The following is a 22,041-nucleotide window of genomic DNA, read 5'->3' as shown; positions in this document are numbered from 1 at the left end:
ATAAAGCATAATATCGCAATATTTTTGTGCGGCATTGAATACAAATACAAATAACCTTTTGGTAGCCTTCTAGAGTGATATAATCGATAGCTTTTTCAGTCCACTGGGTACATTTTGCTGCAATTAGAAGACTGAAGTAAGAAATTAAGACTGAAAACTCTTTTGAGATAAAAACAGATGTTAAAGATATTTCTGATTTCTGTAACCTGCAACTCTGAGAGGTTATTACTTTACATACGCCTACCAGTGGGTAACTTTACCAAACAAGCTAAGAACACACAACATACAAATACCACTACTCTGGAGTCTCTACTAGTCCTTTAGTAGACGCTAGCCGCTTCCACTCCCTCCAGTCTCTGCGCCAAGCCAGCATGTACCATATAGGTCTTTCAAATGAAGACACACAGGTTGTCCACCTCAAGTGTTTGACAAAACAGATCATATTTTAATGAATACAGCCTTCTGCACAGGTTGCGTAACCGCTCACAGATGCATATTTATAGTGACAGGTGGTTTTAGTATACCATGATGCAACTCGGTGACATTATAAGCAAGTTAAATGAAGCCAATTCAGAAAAAAAGAGAGCATTGCAATGATAGAAAGGGACCCACGTGTAGGTTTGACATCCTGAACACAATTATGTATTTATGCAGTAAAGCAGTGATGACAGGTTAATTTCAACAGTCCACATCCAACCATCTAAGGGTTTTCTTTTCTACTGGCTCTTGTGAGATCCTTTTGAATTCACCATTAGCATAGTCACTGCAAAGCTCACCTCACATGTCAAACTCCCATTCTTGCTGCAAGAGCTCATTCGGATGCTGATACCTCATCAAAGAGCTTGTCGATGAATAACAATAGCCTGTCATATCCAAGTCAATAAGTGAAATATTCCTTTTCATATGGTCTAGAGAATGAAGGAGATTTGAAATAAGGAAGTCGGTAAGATAAATTGAGGTTCTTGAGATATTTCGGGGAGATAAAAGACTATTAAATTTACAGGAATAAGAAAAAAAAAAGGTCTCAACTGAATAGACTGAAGGGAGTGTAATTTGTTCTAACCCCCAATTATGCCCTGGCTTTTCTATTCCCAGCCCGTCAAACTGGCTTTGCCGATCTAAACAGTTTGTATCAACCAAAAAGTCTCTCTTTTGTCTCTTCTCTACCTCTAACTCCCTACCAAAAAGTTCTCTCTGCTTCTTAGTAATTGTGGACCATGCATGGGAAATAAATTGACTTGTCAGTGGACGATTGCTTACGTCTGGTTTGCCATCTCATCTTTTCCCCTTTATTCCCTTTGCTCTTTTCACCAGCTACCGTCCTTCCTTCTTTCTCTTCTACAGATGTCCCTTTTCTAATCATTTCACTGTTTTTACCCTCCTCTTATTTCTTTTCTCCCCCTATCATTTTGGTTATCATTTTCTTTCTTCAATGTGTTCTTTGCTTCTCTATTACCCCTCCCTCCCCTTCGTCTTTCTCTCTTTACTCTCTCTTCCTCTCTCCCTGGCTGTGGGGTGATGTATGGTCCCTGTCAGCGCTGGAATCAATGGGACGCCGGTTGTTTTAATTTAGCCTGGGAGCCCAGCGGATCCAGATCCTCAGCGTCATGGAAGAGCGATGGCAGTGGCCTTTCTCTCCTCTGCTTTTACTCCCCTCCCTCTGTCCTCCCCTCGTTCGCTGCATTGACAAACACTTAGTTCCCGTTGGACAACGCTCTGCGGAGGCCTACACCATCTGAAGGCCTCTGAGAACTAGTGAGCTCACCTCTTGTCTGTTGACATGCTCTGGATTCGCATCAGCACCAATCGATGAGCTGCCTCACAATCTGAGATACCTACAGTTAAAGCGCGATAGCATTCGAGTGTGGTGAAACGCAGATGGATGGATAGTAGAAAGCTACCTCCTACACTGACAAGCTGTAGACCAAGGATACTGAAGATGTAGATTTTGTTTCAACTTGGAGGTACAGAAATAAAATGAGGGATCAAGTAAATTTACATGCACCAATTTGTGCTTTTTCTGCATCAATTTATGGTGTAAACAACTGTAATTCTGTGAAAATAAAATTGCTTCTTTCATGTTTTTATTGGAGAAGGACAAAAGTTCCAAATAGGCCTATTGAAGGGACACACGGCCAGGGACGAGTTATTAAACAAACATCACTGATTTTTATCAGTGATGTTTGAATTGCCTGTAATCAACTCTTCACCATTTTCTTGTCATCACTTATCTTTGCCCCGCATAGGTCATCGTTACAAGGTCGCTTCTACAATTTTAGGACATTCAGGGCTTAATCCCCACTTTTTTTTTGATAATCTGGAACCTTTTAAATTCAAAGTACAAAAAGGAAATTACTGGTTCAAATGTATATTGTGTTAGAAAAAGGCCGCCGGGCCACCTTGCACCCAATAGCCAGAATTGGCCCAAGGGCTGTTAGCTGAGTAACACTGCTGTAGACCAACATTCAGAGTCATATGGCATATTTTACCTTTAACCTAGAAAAAACGACAAAATAAAACAATTATCATTCTCCACTAAAAAGTCCGTAAATATTTATCAAGTGGAAAGGACTTGGCAGAAATAGACAATATTCACAAGTTTGTTTTAATTGGTGTAAATCCCATGAAAAAAAATTCTGTTATGCTATAGTTAGCTTAAAATGGGCCCTTAACATTAATGCAGGGAGTGGGTCCCCTTTCATGGAGACCCCCATATTGCACTGCCATGTTTCTATAGTAGCTCAGAAGTGACAAACCACTAACTGGCTTTGGAGAGAGCCTTTAGCTTTTCCTGCAAGTTAAGCGAATACCACAGGGTCGCCTACGCGCTTAAAGAAGGGGTGAGGGACGAGTATTCAAGCACTGTCAACACACATATATAGATATTTTTTTTTTAAAAAATCCTGTTTTATTTTTTAAATTCTATCAACACGGCCTTTGTTTTACAAAACATTGCTGTCCAAAATACACAAAAACAACTCCAAAACCCTTCCCAGGTATTTTGTAGTCTCCCATTGTTGGTAGTAAAGTGTAGAGGCTAACGTTACCCTTTTTAAGGTGAAGTGATGAATCAATACAAAGTTTAAGTGTTACACTAATTCATGAGACTAGTTAGTGCTGAAACTATGTAAACAAACCAGTGGTTCACCATCGATTGTTTCAGGTGCATGCTCATTACAAAGAAGCATGGGCCTGAGCGAGGAAATGACAACATTGTTTCCCAAATGCTCTGTTTTACATGTCCACAAGGAAACCAAGTAAGTGGAAAATTTAAGGTGTTTTTAAAAAATCTCTGTTTTAGTGACCTAAAACTCTGCATGTAGACGAGAAGCCAAAACGTAGAGGTAAATATCTGTTTTCAAACATATCTGTGCACATGTAGCCTCAGGTGGTTGCAATCGGCAATCTTACTGCTAGATGCCACTGAATCTTACACACTGCTCCTTAAATAGACCAGGTAAACTCATGGCACATGTGCTGAGACATGACAGTCCAGCTTTGAGCATCTACCTCGAGCATGCAGAGATCTTCCTGATGGACGGATAAACAACTGACAATGAGCTGAAACGTAAAAGGTTGGACGAGCTTCATTGGAGCCACGATCTGGGGCTCATCAGCCACATTTGTCCTGACAGCTCTTCCTCTCCCTCTGTCTCATATCATTTTCCTCTCTTTCGTCATCTCCCCTTCATCGACACCCATCATTAATACAAATCATCTCTCCCCATATTCCCCAACGCCAGGCTTGAGCGAAAGCCGTCATGCAAAGCTCACATCGTGCGCTAAAGTAATTAAAGTCGCTGCTTTGAAACAAAAGGCTGAATAGGGGAGAGGCTTTAGAGAAAATGAAAGAAATGTGCGCAGAAAGAAGGGGAAGCAATCAGAGAGGTGGGTTCCACCACAATGGCTCTGTTGATGAGAAATGTGCTGTACACACGGGTCATGTATTATTGGGTTTTTAACAGATGTATGCACGATGTGACACAAAAGGTTGGAGGGGTTTGGGCTTTGTTTGAGCTACAGCACATTTGCATTAAATACAAAAAAACACAGAACGGGTTGTTTAATAGAGAAGATTATTGTGAGGGGAGGGGGTATAATAATGGAATTAGTATTTAAATTTTTGTTCTCCAACTAAAAATCACACAACGTAACTATCTCCAAAAGCAAAAATGTTCATACTTTTTCTTACTAAAAAGAACCCCAACTTTTTCTATAACTCTAACTGTAGTTTATAAGCTCAGAACAGACAGCCTATTCTTAGAAGTGGTATTGGGGAATGATGGCACATTTGGCATTAAAACTGCCATTTTTTTTAAGCTGAACTAAGTGCTACAGCACACTAGCTAATTGGCTAACTAGCCTGAAAATTGCCGTTAGCAATGCACTTTTCCCCAGCGCATGCAATCCAAGGTAAATACAAGATACGACCTTTGCTCCTGCAAATTATGCTCATACTTTATAACTAATGGATTTTTCCAATTAGGTTTTGTAGGGAGACTGAATTATTTCCCCGAGTTTTGTTCCCTGGAAAGCTTTTTTTTTTCTTTTTATTTCAAATGGGGGTAGTGATGCATCTATTTATTGCACTGGATTCAAAAATAGGTGGCCAGGTTGGATGGAGAGTGTACACAGGGCAGGACTTTTAGCACTGGAGACAGGGTTGCAAGATCATGTGTTCATGATTGTAGAGATGTTAGGTAAAGGATTGCAGTTTGATCATGAAAAAGTTAATAACAGACAGCACGGGGCATCGGCTAGATACAAATAAGGATGCAGAACTCAACTTGACACATATTTTCACCCAAACTTATGGCAGGGAGATGACAGTAAAGAAGGTGGCAGATGCCATCGACTGGAAATTAACATGGTGGAACATGACAGAGTGAAAAGAGGAGGGTCGACGCGACGTAGGATTGATGATTTTGGATAGGGGCATTGAGATGAAGTCGGCGTGGTGTCAGAGAGCACCTGTGCCGCTCCCAGGTCTGCGGTACACTCCATTTAACATTACGGCACTGTGAATTTGTCAGAGGGAAGCAGGCAGAGGAACTGTTAACTGTTATTTCAAGCTGTCAGCTTGGATCTGTGTCACACAATGCCTCATAGGGCTCCTCCATTTATGACACAAGAAAAGAAGAGTGTAGGTGGCATATACGGGGGGAGACATACAGACAGACAGATCCTGCATTATTATGAACAAGAAAGATGCTCCTGTCACTTGTGAGAAAACGACTAAATTATAATGTTCATGCGGGACTCAATTTAAGATGTTGAGAATTTGAAAAGATTGCAATCATCACACCGTGTGATTCAAAACAAAGTACATGATTATGCTGTTTTGGACCCAAGTACCTGTACTTTCTTTTGAAATTATAGGGAAAAAGGAAACGAACACGCAAATGCTCAAAGAGATTCATTTCAGACATTTATAGGATCCTTATTCTTCCCTCTTCCCAAATTCTATCTTAGTTTGCAAATATGCATAGCCTCTTCCCTGCAGCCAACTTTTTGACACAAGTGGCACAAACTTTAGAGCACATAACAACAGTTAACAAAATGTCAGGAGCTGCACTGCCAGACATTGTGCCTAAAATATATCGCTGCAAACAGAATGATCTTAAGTCTAAAATCTAATGTTCTAATGCAATTTTAATTCTCAGCAACAGCTACACATGGATGGATGGATGTATGGATGGAGATAAGTTAATATAGGCCTGCATAGTGACTGAAAACACAGAGATCTAGAAAAGAGCACTCAAGAGAAATCAGATCTCCAGCAGACGACCGCACAACACAAATCATGTAATTCCAGCAGAAGCGCTGCAGAGCGTTTCAGAAGCGTCCCAGAAACTAACAAAGAAAGACGGCTCTTCTATTTTTGACGGAGCTGCAGCGTCGCACAGATCACATCGAGCAACAGGCACTGTATGTGAAATGTAGGCAGGATATAATCATGAGGATGAATGCATATTTTTTTTATAACTTAACACACAGCCACAACTTTGATCCTTGTTCATAATTGAACTTTTAACTGTATTATGTCTGTCTGAACGTTGCAGCAAAGCACAGCAGGAAATAACAATAAACACACCAAACAGACCAACACAAATCAAACCCATTTACGAAGCCTTAGTTACTTACAAGAAAATATATCAAATTAAAATAACCAAATCAACTAAATTAAAGAGTAAACTGGGCAGGCAGAGTGCTCCATAATTGGCCCTCCCGGTGTCCTTGCAGTCAAAATGGCTGCAGAGATAACGGAAACAACTGACTAATTTAATTTGTATGGCGCCTAACTTTAGTGGATCCTAATGTATTAATCTGCGGATTAATCTATGGTTCAAAATTAGATAAAACCTTTCCACTGATGTCAGTTTTTGAGCTGTGACAAAAATAGCCGATTATAAGAGGTAATGGGTGAGTATACAGTCATAAATGTGCACACAAAATTTAAGGCTGATTAGTCCAGTAGTATTCAAGATTAGCTGCAGACAGATAGATACACACACACACACACACACACACACACACACACACACACAAATGTATGACCCCCTCCAGGCTTCTACCTGGCAGCGAGAACAGGCTCTGTATTCTTCAAATAGTAGGTGTCTCATTTAAACCAGGCAGATATTGACTGCTCTTTGTTATTTTCATGCTCAGTTAATTGCTATTCACAATTTAGTGGAATAGCATACAGCTGAACGTGTTAAGCCAGAGTTTCTCTATTTATCCTTGCAAGCTCTGGCGTTTTGTTATTGAGCAGTTTGAGTCATCATCTTTGATTTGTGATGCATATGCAGGTGCCATTACCTCAGCTATATTACGGACTATGTCAAGTGACCAAAGTTCATGTCTTGGCTTGAACGTTCACACATGGTGTCAGTTGAAGTGGCCATGATAGGCTGGAATGACAGCTGTCATTTTTGGATAATTTATTCAGCTTGTTTTATCAAAATGAGCCTGTCCACTAGAATTAGACTGATATAGACCTTTAGCAAACAGACCAGTAAATCCGGGAATAAAATCAGCTTCATGGTAAAAAAAAAAAACGCAAGTAAATACAAATAAGTCGAGGAAATCTGACAAATGAGAACTGTAAACGATTCAAAATCAATACTGGCTGAAGCAAGCAAGATCTGTCATAGAAATTGTTCTGCAGAGACCATTGATGGCTCTCAGTTTGTTTCAGTAAGAGGAGAAATTAATTGAATCATTTCCCCTTTATTAACCTGCACAGTTAACAGAGTGAATACAATCTCCAGCAACACTCTGCATCAAACGAAAAAGCTTTTCTTATCAAAACAGGGTTGACGGATGATGGACCGACATTGCCTAAACTCATGGTCTACACTGCACTGAAAAGACAAATCAATCACAAATTTTGACAAGCTGTCACAAGTATATAAAAAAGATAAAAAACCAAGAGTGAGCAGAGTATAGAGAAAATACTGGACTTTCTGTGACGGGGGTACCTGACTTTCTACTCTGCTGTTACCTTGGAGACAGGACACAGGAGTGTAAGACCGTAGATGTGTGCGCACATACATGCACGCCCAGTCACATAAGAGAAAGTGCAGTCATAGTGGAAAGAGAGGGCAGAGGAGGGGGTAGTGGGCAGTCTGACATTTGAAGTTGAGTTCTTGCTACAGTGTGGAAATGTCATATTATCCGGCCAGACACATCTATCAAAGTCAGGAAGAGTTTTCCAACAGTGGACAGTAAAAGAATTATCTCTTCATTACATCACCCTGTGTGTCTGACTCTCTCTACAGCTACCCTTTCCTCTCCTCTTCGTCTGCATACACGCATACACACTGCCTTAAAAATGTAAATGTATATTTTCACACAATTTTTAGCTTTGAATCTCTCGTCTAGGACTGAGAAAGGTGGGAAATTTTGGCACGCACTTGGTTTTCTCCCATTTTGCAAGTGCATCTGCTGGATGGAGTTACCTTGTGAAACATATAAAACCCATTTCAGAGCCCCAAAAGAGTCTCTAGTACTTTTGTAAAAACATTGCTGTCTGGGGAGAAGGAGAAGTGGAAAAAAAGATGGAAAAGCAGTGGGTGCTTGGTAGTGGTCAGATGCACACAAACAAACCCACACAGGCACACACACACACACACACTATGCCCTCTGGGTAGTCAAAAATGTCAAGAAAGAGATCACGCTGTCAGTCACTGACTCGAACTGGTTGTATACAGTATGAAACAGAAGTCCTCTCCCTCCGCAAGATATGCCACCACAGGACACAGCGTCCAGAGCACAGCAGCACCCCCACAGCTAGCAAACAGTCATCACAAACTGGAGCTGCAGGGCTAAAGCACTCCTCCAACAGCCATCGCCCTACCCGGAGCACCCCCGCCACCCCGACATCATTATGTCCGGGTTAGTTGCTTAAAGGCCATGCGCTCCATTTGGAAGATGCAAAAAGTGCTTGCTCGGACACAGTGCAGAATTATTGCAGGGAAAATGTTGCGCCTGCTGCTTTGCCCAAAGGCATGGATATGTTTGTCTACAGTGGAGCCGACCACCCAGAACAGGGGAGGGAGACTTGTTGTGAAGATAATGACAAAATCTGCCTCCCTCAAATCTAGTGCTGAAAGAAAATGAAAGATAGATAAAGAAAATGCATGTTAATTTTTTTCTTTAATTTTTTTCAAGCCTTTGTACAGTGTCAGCCATGTTTAACGCTGTTTTTGATCTTCTTCTGAAAAGATTTCACCATTCTGATAGTGTGAAATATCCAATGATTTAAACTCCACAAGGAAATCCAATTTATCTGTGTTAACAGTTAAAAAAAACATCACATTCCCTGCTTAGCAAAATGTGTGTACTTAAGAACTACAATCTGAGTCAATAACCTAATGTGCTTTAGTGTGCTTACATGAACAGTGTTAGTGCCACACTCACTTATGTTAGAGATTTCCAGGATGGAAAATTGTGCAAATCACTTCTGACTGGAGATCTTAAGTATACTAGCAATTTGTGCAAGTGCGGAGCAAAGGCAGTAAGCATTAGCTTACAAACAGTGCCCATTATGTTGTTAAGTGGTGTATTTTTCTTGTTCAAAAATGTAGGTTAAAATGAAGATAATACAAAGCCACTCATTAAGATGGTTTAGCAAGGCCAATTTGCAGTTTGTCAAAACAACATCCAGTCCAAAGATAAGCATCTCAGAGTAGACAACGTGTCCTTCATAGCCCCAAATTAACAGTGACGCACATTTGGTTCTCCTTCAGGCGTAAGAGTGAAAACATTTTATGAATGTTGTCAACCTGGGTTTGTCATTCTTTCTGCAACAAGATGTAAGAGCAGTGCAGCCCTGTCCTAACAATTTACCAACTATATCCATTCAAGTGCAGAATCTATTGATGAAAAATAGTTATAAAACATTTTGGCAACAAGGACACGCAGCTACAACAGGTGTGATTTGACATCTGCAATTCCGAGATACCTCAACAACTACATGATCCCCCGAGGATGACACCTTTGGTTATCTGCGGACTTCTCTAGTACCACCTTAAGGTTGACATTTACTATCCTATGAAATATGGTACTTATATTCATGATGCCCAAAAGATGAATCCTAATGACGTTTGAGATCTTGTCTTTTTCTCTACCACCAACATGTACCTGCAAAAACATATGGAATACCACTAAGCTCAAGCTATACTTTGGATTGTGCTAATTAGCCAATTTTAGTATGCTAACATGCTAAACTAACATGGCAAATTCCCTACGTCACCTGAGGAATTGTGACATAGGAAACAGTGTCTCCAAAACAAGGCTCAGCCTTCAGAACTGAAAAAAAAAGCCAACGTAGAAGTTCCAAAAAACTGCAGTGTCTCAGATGGCTACTTAAGACCGACACCAAGAGCAAGTCAGCTCCCATACACCCGCATGTTAAAATCCAAAACTTAACAACACGAACGAACATGTTTACAGCATGGTACAAAAAATGGTTTTCAACATTTTTGACAACTGTGTGGGGATTTTTAGAATGGCCTGACCCACTCTTTTCAATGTTACTACAGCTTACATTGATGCATAATTGAGGGCATGGCTGCTTTAAGTGACAGACAGGAGCCATTGGTTGACAAGTCGCCACCACTGCAACATTAGTTGGGTAACATAACCACGGTGTAACTCCAGATTCGGTGTGTGCAATGTTGTGCAAACTGAGCTAGCAGCTAGCAATAAAGTCTCCACTCTCTCCACGCTCTTGCCCAAATATGGTTATTTCTGGCTCTAAGAATACAAGATGGCATTTGCCAAAACGCCACGCGTTAAGGGCCTATGGTATAGGCCCTTAACACATGGGGTCACTACGAAAGTTGGGCAAGCCAACAACGGAGTTCCATCACACAAGGCTCAGCCAACACATTAGATCACAGTCAGTCATCTGTAATTGTTATTTAAAACAGGAAACCAGAGAACCGCTATGACGCTAGTAGGCCAGTTAGCACATGGACAACACAACCCAATACTGAAAGAACAAATCATATTTACTGTGCGCCGGTGAACAACATCAACACCCATCAGGAAACTTTTTTCTTAGGAGCCCTATGGTTAAAGAGAAACAATCTTACCTCATATAACAAGTTTGTTTCGACCTCACTCCCTCTTAACTTCAGCTGTTTGTTTACTTCCCCCTTCCATTTCTCTTCTTGTGTGCTGAGCTGAACTGCCCGTCAGAGTGATTTCATTTACCCATGGATTCGATGGCCACTGCTGCTGATTCAACATGCTGAACTTGAGGGAAAAAAAACAACAAGGATCAACGAGGGCACAGACAGTGTCACGGCAGTAACACTGCCCACTTCCATGTTTTGGCACAGTTACTGTACACATGATGCATACCGTCCAGCAGTACACATGAACCATAGTCAAAAGCAACTTTTCAAGTGGACTTGGACACAGATCAACATACAGGTATACTTAGATCTTGGCCCAGGTCCCTAAGCCTCCTAGTCTCGTTTTTTTCCACAAAGCACTTACAGTATTTAGCACTTTCTTTTGCTCCGTCACTGCCATTATCGCGCCTCATTATGCACTCATTTGACAAGCGGTCATGGATAAGTGATCCCTGCTGAAGTGTAGTACCGTAAATAACTCTTTATGGAAAGAGTTCTGAGTTGCTTGATGAAAAAGTGCCAAAGGTTTGTGTGTCAGCCTCTCAGAATCAAAGCATCTCTACAGCCATCATTCTGCACTGACGTTCAACAAATATCAGGGGAGGGATTCATCATAGAAATAGGTGACATTTGCATCAATATGGATATTGCAATGCAACCACGGGGTATTGCATTTTAAAAAGGAAACGGTAAAGCTTTCTTGCTCTAACTATGCTCACACATGGATGCATACAAAGTTGCTAAAAGTAAGAAATAAAAATCGACATCCTAAGCATAATCGCACTTGACAGGTTGAAAGAAATTGGCTACAAAAGGAAGACTTGACAGGACACGTTTATCTGAAGGTGGATCTTTGCTGCGAGGTGTTGATGAAGGACAGAGGCGCACAGCCACCTGAACGTACAGCAGGCCGGCGGTCTAAATCCCAGATACATTTATAACTTGTCGGGGAGATGGCCTTGCCAGTGTAATCCCTATCACCACGAGCGTGGCGCTGTGGCTTAAACATGGTTGAGAGGACTCTCCCCGGCTAGCCATAAATCTGTGGCGTTAGCCGCCTAGAGAGCCAACAGGAGCCTCTCTCTACCTTGTTATCTTTATGTCCCCCATTGTGAGAGCGCTGATTAAAAGGTGCTTGATTTAAAGTGGCTTTCCCTTGTCTCTCCCTCTCCTCATTTGGCATTTTTCTCTCGCTCATTCTCATTCCGTTTTTACTCCTAATTCTCTCGCTCACTCTTGTCCGCTGGCTTAACGCTCCGCTTCCTTAAGAGCATCCAATCATGGCCTCACGCGGTCACGCACAGCTGAGTGAGTCAGTGAGTCAGTCAGTCAGTCAGTCAGTCAGTCAGTCAGTAAGTCTCTCTCACACACACACAAAAAGAAACACACTCTCCACATAAAGAAGCGGGAGAGGAAGGAGCTGCCTGATACTTACATGACTCTGCTATAATTATAGAGGTAGCTTCTGGAATTCATCTGTCTGTTACTGCCTGAAAAAAAGAAATAATGGAGGAGAGGACTTAAATTTAAGGTAGATGTACAATAATAATATTTTTTTTTCTTTTCAAATAAGACTAAAAAATATATCTTTTTGTACAAGCTTTTTGCTAGGTCTTATATGACAATGTAACTGGTGGCAGTTTAATTATTATTATTATTATTACTAGTATTAGTATTAACAGTAATAGTAGTAGTAGTACCAGTAGTACTATCGTTTTTATGCCTTTCAAAAAGTAAAGTGATAATGCCTTATTATTTCCCCTTTTTTGGTGTCCTAACTTCTTATTTTAGATGTTTTTATCATCTTTCTTTATATACGTATACGTATATAAGTTTCCTATCTTATTATTATTTTATATAATTTTTGTTCTGTATGATTCTAATTTTATCTTAGGCACACTGAGTCTATGACTGTTGCATGAAATGTGCTGTATAAATAAATTTGACTTGACTTTTTATTTTATTCTGTTCCTGTTTAATTATGATTAAGAAGCTATACGGCTATTATTATATGCATTATAATTATTTAAGTAGAGAAAACGCCGAACCATTAGAAAGGGAGACAGTAAAAAAACCCAAAAAAACAGATCAGTCATGGGTACGATGTGAAAATTGAGCAATAGATGGGGAATATTGATTCCATCTCATGCTTATTAGTAACACCACGGTATTGTGTAATTTCAGGGGAAATGCTCGAGAATCACATTACCTTCCCTGCCCCACTTTAATCCATTTCAGGCCCTCAAGACCGCGGGTCATGTTCCCAAATTAGTTAAGAATTTCCGCCATGACAGGCTGGGCTCGGCGGCAGTCACAGCCAACCCGTTCTCTGTGGGGATGACACTGTGGCGTCTAGGAAGAGTCCGGTGGACAGACGAACAATGAGGGAGTCATGATACTTCGTTAAAGTGATACACTTGACTGATTTCTCTTTCCCCCTCTCTGAACCTCTCTGCCTTTCTTCACCTTAGTTGTCCCTTGCTTCTTGAGATGCCTGTACACATTTTAACCCCTCTTTTTCTTTTCTCCTTGTACCCTGTCCGGTTATACTATGTGTTATGGTGATTAAAACGGAACATAAGAATTTAAAATTTGGCAAAATGAGACTGTCGTCACAAGAAAACGACAACACTGCTCATTTGCAGTACAGTACAAATGTTAACGTTGCTGATTCCCTTTTCAAAAAGTCTAGTGGGTTTTTCCATTGGATTTTGCATTATTGCAGAAAATAAACTCCGGGGTTAAAAAACATTTATGATACATGTTTCGCTCAGCAAAATAATCTTCATAAATGAATACCACTATCAGAATTTTTAAAGCCTAACTGCAATAGCCAAAAGTAAAAAGCTACAGTTACGCTAAAAGGAACTACACTATGGCTGTTTTGCTACCGCTATGAGGCTGTTAAGCCTTGTTCGGCACAATTCAGCAACAACAGCACATGGCAACCAGTGCCAGAGCGTCAACAAATGTACATGCTAGCAGGGATGGTTAGGTTCACGTAACGGACATGAACGGTTAGGATTAAGGGAAGGGGCACATGTTAAGGTGTAGAGAAAAAAAAACCCATTCAGACAGGAAGCAAACCAAGGACTCCCACATGAAAGTCTTGGGTTTGTTGGACCCATCTATTGCCCCTCCCACCCATCCTTTTGTGTTCCTGCACTCCTTATATCTTAATATTCTGTGTTAATGCCTGAATTTCCACCTGATGGACTTGCTGTGTTACATGCGTAAATGACAGGTCTAATCTGGCTGCATTCTCAAGTGTCACCACCCATGCCTGTATCATGTGGACACGGCAGGTAAAATCCAGCCTACCGCTAGCGTACACACACAGCGCAAACGCTTCTGTACACAAATGCAAAAACACAAAGGGTGCTCATGCAAAAAGCACTGTCAAAGCAGCAGCATTTTCTACCTACAGGATCTCTAGATCATAAGAAACAACAGATCAATTTTAAAGGAAATGAAAAACAATCATTTTTGTCATGGAATTTGAGGTACTTTTTGGGCAAAATATATTTCTGCATGTCATATGTAACATTCTGCTTAAAACATCTTACGAAATAATAAAAAGTCAAAAACCTAAATACGGTATATACACCATCTGCTTTACCTTTTGATTCATTTTCTTGGCACAAAGTACACGAGCACCTCTGTGTGAAATGTAATTTTGCAGGCTGAAATGGACTTTTGGGCACAACCCATACAGCTTCCAAGAGTTGTTCCTAGAATGATGCACAGCAGCTCTCTCTTTTTTTAGCACAGTAGAGTACATTTGTCTGCCAGCACCATCAACAACCCAACTCACTTTGTCCTCTCTCTATCCCTCCCTCTCTCTGTCCGTCTCTTCCATGAATCCAGCTTGGCCCTGGGAGCATCCCAGCTCGCACGGCCAAAGATAGTTCCCCTCTTTCTGTATGTCTGACTGGCTGCTCTGCTCTAGACCCCAGGGCTCTCTCCAGTGCAACTGGCTGGGCATTGCTCCACATGACATGTCCATTTGCTAGACGTGCCCTTCCCCTACTTACGAAAACAACAGCCCCCTAACCACAGAGCGCACTGCCAGACATCAAAAAGACAGGGAGGAGAAAAAGTTGTTTTAGCTGGGAGACAGTGAAGAAAGACATATTGTGAGGAAGCGAGAAGCTAGAGTCCCGATAAGGTAATAATCCAAAATAAAAATTTCAAAAAGGATGCAAAAAAGATACGCCCAAAATATATGGTTTTCTTTGAAATCCATCAAATCCATTGGCCTTTCTTGCATTTGTGGCTAAAGCGCCTCATAATATGTTTACAGCTCTCTGACCCGAGAGACAACTTAAGCATTAATATGCCACTGGGGAAGCGTGAGATGCATTTGCCACATATTCCCTCCTCTGCTGGCAACCAGACCATCCACCAAAGCACCGGCGCACTGTGTGAGAGTCGGGGGAGAGTTTGATGGGAAAGGAGAGAATGCGTTGTCAAGGTAACTTACACGAAGCCAGACCAATTAATAAACAGTGAAGCAGAAGCCAGACAGTCTGGAAAAATGTATCGTTTGATGCACCTTTACGGCGCTGTGGATTGAATGTGCTGTAAAAATGTTGTCCAGTGGTTACAGTTTAAGGTCCACTTGGATAAATCAGTGTGTCATTCACCTGCCACTGGACAAGTTATAAAGAGGCATCATTAAACAGTGGCCTCTGAAGCATTTGATTATTTCATATGACCTACATCAGGCACTGCAGATGCCCCATATATCACACTTCATGAGGGTCTGGAGGACAACTATGCCAGCGGTTCCCAACTGTAGGGTTGCAGTCCAAAAGAAGGTCCCAGGGCCATTTTGAATGGACCACAAGTGACATGCCAAGTTTGTAAAAAACACACTTTATTTTGAAGTAACAGTGAATTTCCAGCACAGACCTTTAATTTTGAAGTGCTGTTTCTGTTTATTCTTGCAGTATGCTTTATTTCTTTTTGTTAAAGGCCAATGTGGTATTTACCTTTTGTGAAACAAAATTGAATATGTGGTAATTTATCCAATGTGTGCACCCTGAACTAATGACTATGGAGAAATCTGGACCCCATAGCAGGACCAGTTGGGAACCACTGCTCTTAACCTTATCTGTTACACTGCATTGTGACCTTCTGGAACCAGAATAATAAGTCTTAAAGGAACACTTCATCCACAAAATGATAATTTGTATATTATATACTCAGCCTGTGAATGAATAATCCAAAAAAAAAACAAAACTTGATGAATTGGAGTCAAAAGGGGGCTGTGTTTATCAACAGCAAAACTATATTGAAACTTCTTTTTACAAACTCTCACATAACTGCACGGTATAATCCAAGTCTAGTTTATCCAGGGCCAAACACGTGTATTAGCACTAGAACCTGACTATTTAAAACAATTCTGCATGAGTAGAGTAGAAGCATTTGAACTCTGCTCATGCAGTACAGTTGTAAAGGCCAGAGGACGACTCAAATGCAGAAATCAGACATAAAAATCAAAGTCCAAGTTCAAAAGTTTAATCCAGCAAAACTTCTTACACGAGAAGGTAAAATGGAAGCAACAGTACAGGCAGGGCGCAGGCAGTAGGGCTAAACCAGAAAAACACTAAAAGATCAAATACCAGGCAAGCAGCAAAACTTACAGGTAATAGGCTGAATCAAAGTCAAAAACTAGGCCTGAGTCACACATAAGGAAAAAACAGGAGGAAAATGGCTGGTAAGAAAGACTACAAGCACAAGACAAACTAACAACAGTTGAGTAAATGAGCAGAGTTGGAATACAAGACACAGACTCAAGTGATTACTGACCGAAATCAGGTGCTGCAGAACAAAGGATGGAAGTAACTCCCACAGAAACCAGGAAATATTATTGTTAACAAAATAAATTGTGAAGTGCAGAGTCCATGGTGGAATGTTGCAAAACTTCAAATGCATTTGTCTGTGCACGAGACTGTTTATGCAGTTTATGTTTTAATTTATGAGGTATTAGCAAAAATGCATGTGTTTACTGAGTACTGAGAATATGACCGGATACATGAGACTTGGATTATAATGCACAAGTTGAGTCTGTAAATTGATGTTTCAGTGTAGTTTTGCTGTTATTAAATGTGGTCCCCTTTAACTGCAATTCATCGTGGAGGCATGCGAGAAAAAAAAGTTTTCTTCACAGATTCAACATAACCAGTGTGGAGTAATACTTGTACTAATTAATATACTAATGATCATTTTATGGGTGGAACATTACTAAAAAAAACCAAACTACTGTAATACATCACATAAAGATTAGTGAAGAGTCTGCAGCGATGCAAGCAGGAAGGATGCAGAAAAAATGTTAAGCGTTTTTTAGGAAAGTACCTTTTGGTCTTTTACAGAACTGCACATGGACAAAATTGGAGCAGTTGTTTAAAAAACTGTTACAACTACAAGGTTGTCTTAAAGTTGTATTACCACATCAGGCAGCTGGGTACTGCTGACTTTGTGGTCCATGTGGCACAAATTATGTTAACTTGAAAATGTAAGTGGGCAATACTACTCTTGAACACCCTACTCAATATAAGCAATTTATTAAATAATAGTTTTCATCAATGTACAACGACAGCACAATCAGTGATGAAACAGCATAGGTTCTCCTGTATGAATCGTTTGCTGCATTTCATTCCCTGACATCAGGGTTTTTGGCTGGTTAAAGCAAACTGTGGCGTTATAAGTGGCCTCTTAAATGAGCTAATCTGATTGGCGGGAGTTCTGTAACAGCCTATTGTACATGCAAACTCTACAGACCTGCTGGGAGCCCAAATGTTGCGTCAGCCCGCTGGGCTCGATCTCATAGAGAAGTGCTTAATTGGTTTCTCTAGTGCCATTTCTGCGCTGGAAGAGTGGTACACTCCTCTTTGGTTTTGCTTTTCAAAAGAACCTGATGATCATCCTGGTGTGGCAAAGGGCAGGATGACGTCCCTGCTGACCTTGGCATGGAAAGCTTGAACAGCTGGCTGGTGTGTTGTGATAAGTAGAAAAAAATGTAGTGCCTGAATATAGAATACATCATCCTAATGGTACAATACTGAAAAATGATGTATTATTTTCACGTTGGTTGACTACTACTTATTCCTTACTGCTTGTTAACCTCTTATGAGCATTATATTATGAATAATTGCTATGATACTATTAAAGTTAATATCCATGAGCAAATGCATGTCCACATGTATGAAGAACTTCATCTTTGATGCACTGCATCAAGTCATTTCCTTCGTGACTATCCAGCACTGACTTGGCTAATTAAATTTGATAAATACATAGAGTCAATTGCACAAGTGTATGATAAATAATAAATTAGCAACACTTTCAGCATCAGGTTCTGAATACCACATTTATACATGTGAGGCATTTGTTCACAAAACTACTCATGTACATTTCATGAATTGACTGACGAGTAACTCTGAGGGGGTAGGAGATACTGAGCTCCTCCTACACCTTTTCAAACATGTAAGTTCTCATTTTTGTTGGTTATCAATATCTGTTCTTTGAGTTGAGATTATCATCCATTTCAATCATAGTTTTGTTTTGTCTGTTTGTTCTGTATGTTTGAAATATATACCATTTATCAATCAATCAAAAAAAAACGTATGACTGTAAGTGTTAACTGTCCAGTTTAGGAGAAAATCTTTAAAAAAAAAAAAAAAAAGGGTTTTACAAGCTATAACAGGTCTAACACCCTCATGTATTGTGTGCACAAGTTTAAAGGGAGCAGTATGCAGGATTTGGTGGCATCTACTGTGAAATCCTGGTTAAAATTCCTTCTGTGTTTACTGTTCAGGAGGTTTTAACCATGAGCTGAATTATCCACAGAGGTCTCTTCCTCTCAAAAACAAACAGACCAGGTGAATAAAACTCGTAAAACACTAAATAAAGCACTTTATGTTACAAATCAGTATTTCCCGGATGCCACATGGCACATTGCACCTGCTTATGTGTGCTCACTTTTGTCTCTAAACTTAATATGTGCTGACCTTTTTTCTCTGAGACATTAAGAGGGTTTTCACCAGCAGTTGAATTACTCGCTGAGGTCTCTTCCCCTCCAAACGTTTTGTGTGTCTGCCAGAAAGCTCTGTCACAAACTGACATTTTATTCAATTTTAAGACATAACTTTATGATGAACTTTTAGGTGCTTGTTGCTTTTACCGGCGAGTATAAACTATGGTCAAAATTTTAGCCATCGGATGTTTGGATCGGGAGTAAAAACAAGTTGAAAATCCTCCTTGCCTACAGGAGGCCATGGCTGAAAACTTGCCAGATTCACATATATGTCAGTGGGGCCAGTCTTTGGGCCTTTGCCGGTAAGTTTTTTTTCTCCATGGAGAACCTAACCCTGCTCTGATTCTTGCCGAAGTCAAGATAACGTTGTGGACTCCCGTTGTGTCGTCTTTGCGTGTAAGTTTTCACTTTGTGCCTCTCAAATCAAAACACTGTACATCTCTGCTGCCGCAGCCACCACTCACCTCGCCTTCCGGGTGTGACCGGTGCCTTCACCTGACCCAAACCATCGTGGAGCTGGAGGGACGTTTCTCCAAACTTTACAGACTCCCACAGCCATGGCTGAAGCTGAGCTGGACTCCACGATCCCGGCTGATCAGGCTGACCAGTCCCACACGGAGGACCTCTGGCAACAGCAGGGAGCGAACCCGAAGAAATCGGCTAAGGCTGCCCTCACACCAAATCTGAAAATCCGCAGCTCCGCTTTCAACCAGGAGCCCTGGTCCATGGTCCGTAGTAATATCACGGAGGATAAGTCTCCCCCGCGTCCCTCTCCACCCTGTGAAATTCAGACTGCCAAACAGTTCAGCATCCTGGATGATCAGGTCTTCCTCCCGCTGACCGTAAACCGTCAAAATTCGTCTCCGCTGCCGCTGTGTGGACCAGTCCCCCCGGCTGGTTAAATCCTCCGGCCACCGATCAAAGCCGGCGTCCACTCCCCCCTAAACCGGCTGGCAGTCATGTAGCTCCACGGCCCGTTAAATCCTCCGCCGCTCACTCCCGCAACTCTAAAAGTTGGCGACTCCATCGTTAGATATGTTAAAAACTAAAGTGCCGTTAACTCGTTGCTAACCGGGTGCTAATGTTGCTGACGTCGCCGACATATCGCCTCTCTGCCCGGCAAACACACACATGTTCACAACCTTATAGTTCACGCTGGCACTGATGGCACCACCGAGCGGCAGTCTGAAGTTTTAAAGTAGGACTTTAGCCGTCTTTTTAACGAGTTTAAAACATGTTTGAAGTCCATCTTCATTTCGGGCCGCTCCGCTCGCTGGGCGGCGTCGAGAGTTTCACTCCGCTGCTCTCTTTGAGTCGCTACCTGGTTGTTTTTTATTGACAATTTTAATCTATTTTGGGAGCGAGTATCCGCCGCAGCGTTCACGGCACCGGAGCACTTTCAGCTAACATTTTCCACGCAGGTCGCACAGCCTACGTCACTGACTGACAGCCAATCACTCCACAGCAGCCTCGCGATACCCATGCGCGCTACACACACGGCTACCTGATGGCTACCTGATGGCTAAACACCTACACACCGCTACACACCGGTCACTATTGTACTTCTTCGTCCTCAGTAACTCAGTCATTCACCTCCTGCCACGACCAATAGCTCCCCCTACAGCCCAAATAATGATCATAACACTCCAGAGAGCCACACGAGCACAGTCAGAATCAATAACAGATCTATTAAACCGCCTTCTGCATTTCATTTTCTAAATACCTGCCTTATTCAAAATAATTTAATTCCAGTAAAAACAGGTTCCATTGCTGATCATGATCCCCTTGCATCAGATATTTCAAATGTCGCCCTTAACCCATTAAATCTAGAAAAGGCTTGGGTTTGATGCATTTAAATGTCAGAAGCTTATTACAAAAAAGCAAATTGGACCACATTGGTGTTTTAATATCTCAATCTGAACCTGATATCCTTGTTATTACCAAATTAACAACCAAAAGGTTGACTGGTTTCATATATCCGTGGGGCGGGACCAGCATTGGTTTTTATTCATCTAAGCATTAAGCTTTGAAACAGATGCTTCCTTCCTATATTTTGTCCCTCTTAATTCTGAGGTCACATTATCTGGGCACTTGGTCACAGAATAGCTTGTTACTTTCTGTTCCCCAAATCAAAACTGAAGCAGGAAAAAATGACATTCTCTTACAGTGCACCTTATACATGGAATAATCTGCAAAGGAACTTAAACTTGGACACTCTTCCATCATTGCAGCTTTTCAAATGCCTTATTTCAGATCTTGTTTTAATCAAGTGTAATTGTTTTTAATTAAAATTTCTACACCTTACCATGCTGTTTTCCTGCATTTCTATTTTTACCTATTGCTATCATTGTTTGTTGCTTTGTATGATTCAGTCTTGTTTCTTTTGATTGCTTGTGTTTTAAATGCGTTGTTCACGCTTGGCATTACAGAAAATGACGGCCTTAAATAAAGGTTTGAATGAATGAATGAAAAACCAAACGGATCTGGTGATTAAAACAAGTAAAAACACTAAATAAAGCAGTATGGTATTTAAAATCAATGTTTTCTGATGATGTTCAGCTGGTTTTGGAGGGGCTGCTAACTACAGTGACTGACATAAAAAGGGCCCTATCTAGAGCTATGCGTTTGGTTTGACTAGTTGACTTGTTCTGGGCTACTGTAGAAACATGGCGGTGCAAGATGGCAGACTCAACAAGGACCTTTAAACGGCTCATTTAAAGAAAAACCAAGACATTCTCATCTACACGAGGAAAACATACTTATTATATTACATTCCATTTCTGCCAATATATACTCTTAAATCTGATACACTTCACATTTAAGGATTCACGTAAGGTATGATGACTGACAGTATTAATAAGTCCCTTTTAATAATTGTTAGACTATCTATATGGTCCAACCCCCTAAGTGAAGGTCTCATTATCTGGATTCTGGAGCCCACATTGGTAGCTGGAGCCCTTCAGCATAATAACACTGACACTAGATTACTGTGATGCTCATGATGCCCAGAGGCTCTTGCAGACAGCACGGCAGCAGTAGCATTTGGCTTGCAGGAGGGATTGCATTAATGGCAACTGTTCAAGGTTGATACTGACTTTCTGCTGTAGTGGGGAGCGGACTGCAGGCCCCTGAGGTTATTCCGCAGGTACAGGTTTACATTTTAAGGTGGAGGAGATATGCTTCCTATTTTTGAGTACAAATTGACTTCACCTATACTATTGTTGTGTATTTGGAGCTCGACTTAGCTATCAATAACTGCAGATTTAGTTTACAGAAACCAGTCAAAACACATTGTTGTAATAGAGTACTTTTACCCGAGAGATGGTCTTATCCTAAACATCTCTTGTTCTGTGAGCT

The 22,041-nt window shown here is 41.0% G+C and overlaps 1 protein-coding gene across 4 annotated transcripts in view; it reads right to left on the bottom strand.

Moving 5' to 3' along the window:
- The window catches only part of col16a1 (collagen, type XVI, alpha 1), a 176,917-nt gene extending 156,851 nt beyond the window's left edge, over nt 1–20,066 (bottom strand). For 3 of the 4 annotated variants that reach the window (XM_088090133.1, XM_088090137.1, XM_088090136.1), the window contains exon 1: nt 10,602–10,750. The gene's annotated coding sequence lies outside the window, so the exon portion shown is untranslated. Of the gene's footprint in view, nt 1–10,601; nt 10,751–19,148 lie in introns of those variants that run through there. The other variant, XM_088090134.1, reaches the window with a different exon arrangement.
- Between the last annotated feature and the right edge of the window lie 1,975 nt (nt 20,067–22,041).

The sequence above is a fragment of the Plectropomus leopardus genome, chromosome 17 (assembly GCF_026936395.1).
Source record: "Plectropomus leopardus strain MGB_pleo_1.0 chromosome 17, ASM2693639v1, whole genome shotgun sequence".
NCBI lineage: Eukaryota > Metazoa > Chordata > Actinopteri > Perciformes > Serranidae > Plectropomus > Plectropomus leopardus.
This window is presented reverse-complemented; position numbering and strand designations above follow the sequence as displayed.